The sequence below is a fragment of the Hibiscus syriacus genome, unplaced genomic scaffold, assembly GCF_006381635.1.
Source record: "Hibiscus syriacus cultivar Baekdansim isolate YM2019G1 unplaced genomic scaffold, ASM638163v2 tig00116938_pilon, whole genome shotgun sequence".
Taxonomy (NCBI): domain Eukaryota; kingdom Viridiplantae; phylum Streptophyta; class Magnoliopsida; order Malvales; family Malvaceae; genus Hibiscus; species Hibiscus syriacus.
This window is the reverse complement of record NW_024063476.1, coordinates 303060-310305: the sequence shown is the minus strand read 5'-3', so window position 1 is coordinate 310305 and position 7246 is coordinate 303060. Positions and strand designations below refer to the sequence as shown.

General features: G+C 30.7%; 1 long non-coding RNA gene across 1 annotated transcript; it reads right to left on the bottom strand.

Annotated features, from left to right (window-relative positions):
- Window positions 1-3250: 3250 nt before the first annotated feature.
- On the bottom strand, window positions 3251-3713 carry LOC120188111. Its single transcript, XR_005522387.1, has 2 exons — window positions 3676-3713; window positions 3251-3579 (listed from the first exon to the last, which is right to left on the bottom strand). It is a non-coding gene; the product is annotated as an uncharacterized LOC120188111 (long non-coding RNA).
- Between the last annotated feature and the right edge of the window lie 3533 nt (window positions 3714-7246).

The following is a 7246-nucleotide window of genomic DNA, read 5'->3' as shown; positions in this document are numbered from 1 at the left end:
AAGGAGTTGAAAGGTAGGTATTAGAAGTGTTGAAACTTAAGCAAGAAGACTTAAAGACTATCAAGAAGAGATATAACTTACATTACATCTAAATAGTACACCAGTACATTTATACAACAAGAATACTTACACAACAACTTTAACAACCTTATAACAACTTCTAACAACCCTAACTAACTGCAAGTTAACTTGCACAACATGCACGCACACTTCTACTGTAGTTACTGACCATGCAACATGCACATAGCTATACAACTATGCTTCAACATTATCCCTGTCCTTTTCAATTATTTCCTTTTTTTCCACCTGCACTTTTTGACTAAACAAGACATGTGCAGACTTTGCCAAGGATTTAGTAAACCCATCAACAACTTGATGCTCTGTAGGTACATAGTTAACTTGAACAGCTCCACAAGCTACTTTCTCAAGCACAAAATGTATATCCAACTCTATATGCTTCGAACGTGCATGAAACACTGGATTAGCACTTATGGTAATGGCACTTGTATTATCACTCCATACAACTGGAACTACATCAACTACTTCACCCATATCAGACAAAAAGACCTAACCCAAACTACTTCAGCAACTATATCAACAATACTACGATACTCAACCTCTGTTGTTGAACGAGCCACAGTCTTCTACCTCTTTGCACTCCATGAAACCATATTACATCCAAGAAACACACACGATCCAGACACTAACCTACGATCATCAACATTATTAGCCCAATCACCATCAGTAAACGCAGTCACACAACAAGCTTCAGATGCAAAAGATGGTCTAAACACCAAGCCATAATCAATTGTCTCACTCAAATATCGCAATATCCTCTTAACAGCAAGCCAATAACCATCACAAGGATGATGCATATACTGAGCCACTCGATTAACACTAAATGATATATCCGACCTTGTATGACTCAAGTACAATAACGAACCAACAATGCTTCGATACATCCATGCATCTGTAAGCGGTTTTCCAGCATCACAAGTTAACTTTGGTGAAACCACCATTGGCGTAGGCGCAGACTTAGCATTAAGCATACCAGTCTGCTCCAGCAACCCTCGAATAAACTTTTGTTGGCTTAACACTAACTGTTCAAGTGACCTACTAACCTCAACACCAAGAAAGTACCCAAGCTCTCCCAAGTCTTTCAAGGAAAACTTTTTACCAAGTAGCCTAACAATCTCATTAATAGCATCATTATGCTCACCTGTGATAATGATGCCATCTATATACACCAGGACTAACATACGAACTCCACCAACTCGGCGAACAATCAATGATGCATCAACTATCGTACCACTAAACACTAGCTCCAACAAGAAATGGCACAGTTTGGCATACCACATGCGTGGTGCTTGACGCAGCCCAAACGATGCCTTCTTTAACCTACAAACCAACCGAGTCCCATCACTAGCCACTTGTTCAAACCCTGGTGGCTTCACCATGTACATTTTTTCTTCAAGCTCCCCATTAAGAAACGCATTATTGACATCCAGATGCCTTAAACTCCACCCACAAGTTACAACTAGTGACAACACAACATTCACTGTGGAAGTCTTCACCACCGGGCTAAATGTATCATTAAAGTCATGACTAGGCACTTGTGAGTATCCTCTTGCCATAAGATGAGCCTTGTGCCTTAACACAGACCCATCAACGTTAAATTTGACCTTGAATAACCATTTACAACCAACTACTGCTCGCCCTTTTGGTAATGGTTCAAAAATGACTATTCAGTTAAACGTTAGGTTATTGTTGCCTTAAAATGAAACGTTTGGGGACCGAAATTCTTCAAAAAAAAAAAAGAATAGGGGAGGCTTGATTTGAGTATTAGGCCAAAGAAAATGACCCCAATTTTTTAAAAAATATATATGATTTTATTTAAATGTCATAATTTAAAATTATGACATCGCAATTTAAAATTTCTAGCTCTGCCTCTGTTTGGTCACTCATCTTTAAAATTTTAATAGTGATATTGTGTCATCATAAGATAATGTCATATTCAGATTGAAAAATAATTAAAAAATATCATGACAACATCATTTTTTATTTTTTACGACATGTGACCAAAACAGAACTAAATCGTAAGGTTATGTATTATTTTGAAAAAAAAATAGTAGTTGAATGACCAAAATGTAAATTAAGTAGGTTACCCTAAATAAATAAAAAATATGTATGAATTATGTTAAGAAAATTATATTGGTCCACTCAATATATCTTTTTATATTTAATCTATATATATAATAATTATTATTATATTTTTAAATTAAAAATATATAAATTATTTTAGATAAATTTTATATTATATTTATATTAGCTCAACCTATATAATTTTTTTGGATTCGTCATTGACTATTTGAGCCCTAAATTTTAAGGAAGAATGACACTTCCTTCCAAAAATCATTTAAATAATTTAAATATAATACGAAATATACAATTTTCTTTTAAAAGGTTGACGAAAAGTGGTTTTATAGGATATTTTGTGAAGAAATAAAATCGTAAATATCATCAAATGTACCCCTTTCATGATTCTGCTCTATCATCTCAGTTACTCTTTGCATTTATGCGTTTTTGATTTTTTTATGGTAAACGATATATGATATATCGATCGATTAGTTCGGATCAGGTACTGTAAAGTTGAGGGCAATCATTCCAACCCAACTCGCTTCATTCGCAAATATTAAAATTCAAACTTCTAACCTTATTTAAAATATCTAATACCTCATCCGGCTAAATCAACTAAGTGCGGATGCATTTATGCGTTTGAATGATCTTTCAATCTAACGCATCAAATTCTTATAAAACGATGAACTAAGCATTTAATCAATGCCCATCAACTGCTGATGTGTCACGATAAGTATTCGTTGTCAATTGATTAAAATAATTTTAAATAAATATTATTTTATAATTATTTTAAATTATTCAAAGGAGGAATTGAAAAAGAAGAATATATTTTTAATATTCATTTCAAAGTTTTGGCAGTTGCAACTTGAAATTCAACCATATACGCCCATATATTCTATTCTACGATTAGATTAAAGATCAAAAAAAAAAAAAAAAAAGAGAGAGAGAGAGAGGAAAAGAAAGATCACTGCTACTGGTCCTCCACTTTGTATGATCTCCCAAGGTGTAGGGCAAATAGCAGTATCCGATAGAGTCAGAAAGCTAATTCTAAAACATTAAAATTAAGCAAGGGACTGTGGTGGTAATCGGCGGTGGGGGTCTAGCTGCTCTTCCGTGTGTTGGTGGTGCCGGTGGTGGCAGTGTCATCGAGGAAATCAAGCAAAACGGTGCTCTTGCATTTGGGGCATTTAGGATCCTCCTCGGAAAGCATAACATACATAAGACACCTTGGACAACCCACCAGAACCATGGATTTTGTCGTCTCGCCACTGTTTGTGCCAACGTCCATCTCTGATGACACGCATGAGCTAGGAGGAGATGTCGGTGACACCGTAGCTGATCGGCTCGGCGATTCCACTCTTGGTGGTGATAGGTTCAGCTTCAAATCAGGCTTGGGACCGTTTCTCCGACTCATCTTTGTATTCTTCACGTACACAAATTAACCTGAAGCATGTTACATAACCAAGAAGAAGTTAATAACAATTGAAATATTGATAACATGGAGAAGAGAATAAAAAAAGATTGAATGTTATAAGTTACCTTCAAGGTCAAATAAAGGGCAGGTGGTGAAGGGTTTGAAGATGAAAGAGCTAATATATATAGGAAAGAGGAGGCTTTTTATTTATTTATTTAAAGCTTTAATTAAATTACGGCGGGAGTGGTGGAAATGTGCAGGTTAGAGAGAATTTAATTAAATAGAAGAATCGGTAGAAGCAGCAGTAAATAGCATTGCAATCTACCTAAGTTTTGTACACATTTAACAATTTGATAATATTAGTAAAGTTCCATTGCATTATAGATTCAAATAAATTTATTAAAATTTTCTTTAGTCTATTGATAACACGAGATTCAATTAATACCTTGAGCTATTGCTTAGGACCCATATTTTACTCTTATAATTGAGGCCCAAGATTTTTTCAATCTCACTTTTCTACCTTTATTATTGAGGACTTTAATTTTTTTCAATTCCATAAAATTCTCAATTTTTCATCCCTTTCTCCATCTCTCTCATTAGTTCATTTAATTTCGAATTAAATCTAATCATATTTTTCTTTTTCTTTTTCTTTTTTTCAAATATTATTATTCGGTTTATTAAATATTTTTTAATCCTTATTCTTCTTCAATCTCAATCTAACAATAAAATAATACACTATTATTTATTTATTTCTATTTATTGTTCAAAATCAAGCTCCATATCATACTCGCGTTCAAATTTTTTATTTATTCTTTTAGTTGTATTTAATGTATTTTCTTAACAAAATAATGAAAATAATCTTTAATAAAATTTAATCTATTTTTTATAATTTATTAATGTAATATTAAATTAATTGTTTAAGGTAATAGAACATACTTTCGTTCTATAAGAGCCTATTTTTGAGCTTTCGCTTAGAGCTTTGAAAATATCTTAAACAACTCTGGACAACGTATACATATTCTGCAGACATTGTTTGAATCTAAATTCCTTAAGAAGAACAATATTTTTTATCATTAATGATATTCAATAAGTGAATATGGAAAAATTAAAAGAAATTAAAATATGAATAATTTTATTAATTATGATATAATATTTTATGTCACGATGTTAATTAATGAGACTAATTTATTTAACTAAAACTTACTCAAATGATGCACTTTGTTTTAAATGGGGGAGTCATTAAGAAGAGTATGGTTTGAAGGGAAAGCCTGCATTAATTGCTTTTGCTTTAAAATGAGTATAACAAAACCAATCTAGTATGAGGGAAATTTTGGAGTGTTAATATATAATAATGACACCTAAGAATTTAATACAAACAACCATAAATTTAAATCCCTCGATTTAAATGTTCAACAAATTTCTGATAATTAACATGATAAGTTGTGTCATATTCATTTTAAAAATTTATTATGTTAATCAATATGAAAGATTATAAATAGAGAGAGAAATGAAATCATTTTTTAAATCATTAATTTTATTCAAAATAATAACTATCATAAATTATAATAAAGATTTATAATTATAATGGTAAATTAAGAACATAATTAGGATAATTTCTTATAATCATTGAAACAAAACTAGCAACTTAAGATCACATAAGGATCATACAATAAAAGATTAAAATCTAACCAAGAAAACGCAAACAAAGATAGATACAAATAGATCTTATCGTTTAGACAAATGAACCATAAAAGGGAATCAGGCTACTAAAAGACCACCGATAAACCGTAAATCAGACTCGAGTGACGTGAAAAACTATCCATGAACGCATAGCAAGCATCCAAATTTAATTTGAGGGTCCAATGTAGGGAAGATCAACAATATAACAGATAAACGTCATCTTGATATGTCGTGGCGATATCTAATCAACCCTTAAAAAGATATAAGAGAAAACAACAGTCAAAAGATCGAAAAACGTGCCAAAATACATAAGAAAATGTGTCATAAAGGCAGAGAAAAATGTGTCATACAAACAGAAAATTAAAGTTGACAACCAACATTAAAGTTGATGCTACCGCGATCAACAAAGACAAAAAAAACAAAAGATAAACGGCTTACCAATGAGAAAAAACTTAAATAAATTCAATTTTAGTATTTATGCAACATTATACTTTTAACATCTTATGACTTTATAATATAATTGAACACTTAATTTATGTCATATTTTATGTCATATTTTATAATAACAATATATATTAAAAATATGTAATCATAATTATTTAATATAATATTTCCGCTAATAAATTCCATTAAACCCACCCACCAACTCTCCTTTAGTTCTCTGCACTGTTTTGTTTGGAATTAATGTTTCGTGCGAACAAAAATAAATGTTAACTTTCGATATTTAAATTTCCAACTCAAAGTTTAAAATTAACTGTTTCGAATTCACCAAAACAGAATTAATTCTTTAAAACATTTGGATTTATAACTTTCATTTTTCTCCTAGTTTATAATATATTTTGCTTTCATCTATATCTACAGTTATAATATTATTTTTCATAAATATCAAATAATTTTTAAAATCATTTAATATACTATTTCATCGATCATTTAATTCGAATTTAAATATGATAAAAATGCATTATAAAGATGATCTTATTTTATCTAAATTAATATATTAATTATAATTATAATCAGGGACTAAACTGAGATTTTAGTTTAAAGAATAAAGTATAATTATAATAAAAAATAGGAAAGATAAAATAAAAATAAATCAAAACTCGAAGGTCTAAATAAGTATTTATTCTTATTTTTTTAATAAAAAATTGGGGGCAGCGTTCCTGGAACTATACATAGCTCTGTCCCGGATTATAATATTACTTTATGATAATTTTATTAATTATTTTAGTGCATTATTGTGTAAAATATTGCTATATATAATCTTATAGAATTGTAAAGTTCAAACCAAATAAAAATGAATTGATAAATCAGATTTAATAAAAAAACAGCAAAAAGCAACAGCATTTATAATATTTTTCTTGAGTAGAAAATAAGAATAATGGTGTCAATGTCAAGCTATTATTATAAGACGAACCATATTGAAGGCACTTCAGTACTGTTAGTGGTGGCTGTTGACGAATTTATAACATTTTTTAGCATTTATTTTAAAGATAATTTGGTAAAATGAAAAATAAATGTTAAAAGTTCTTGGGTTGGTCTCCAAATTATAGGGTATTACTTTCTTAAATCTCTCGACTATTAAAAGTTACAAAATGATTCTCTAATTATATGACACTACTTTGTTAAGTCACTCGATTATTAAAAGTTACAAAATGATCCATCGGCTATATGATGCTATTTTGTTGAATCCCACAACTATTAAGAGTTACAAAATGATTCATTTACTATATGACACTATTTTGTTGAGTCCCCCGACTATTAAAAATTACAAAATAGTTATCCTATTATTCATATGTTCTAAACTCATCATTTTCCTTTAAAAAATTGACGATTATTTGAGTTGGATGATAACCTGCTGACTGTAGGGCTGTAAATGAGACGAGACAGATCGCTACTCGAGATCAACTCGATCTTGGCTCGATAAATACTCGGATCGAATGGACTCGACTCGAGCTCGAACTCGACTCGAGTTCTTAACGAGCCGAAACGAGCTACTCGATACTCGACTCGAAAAGC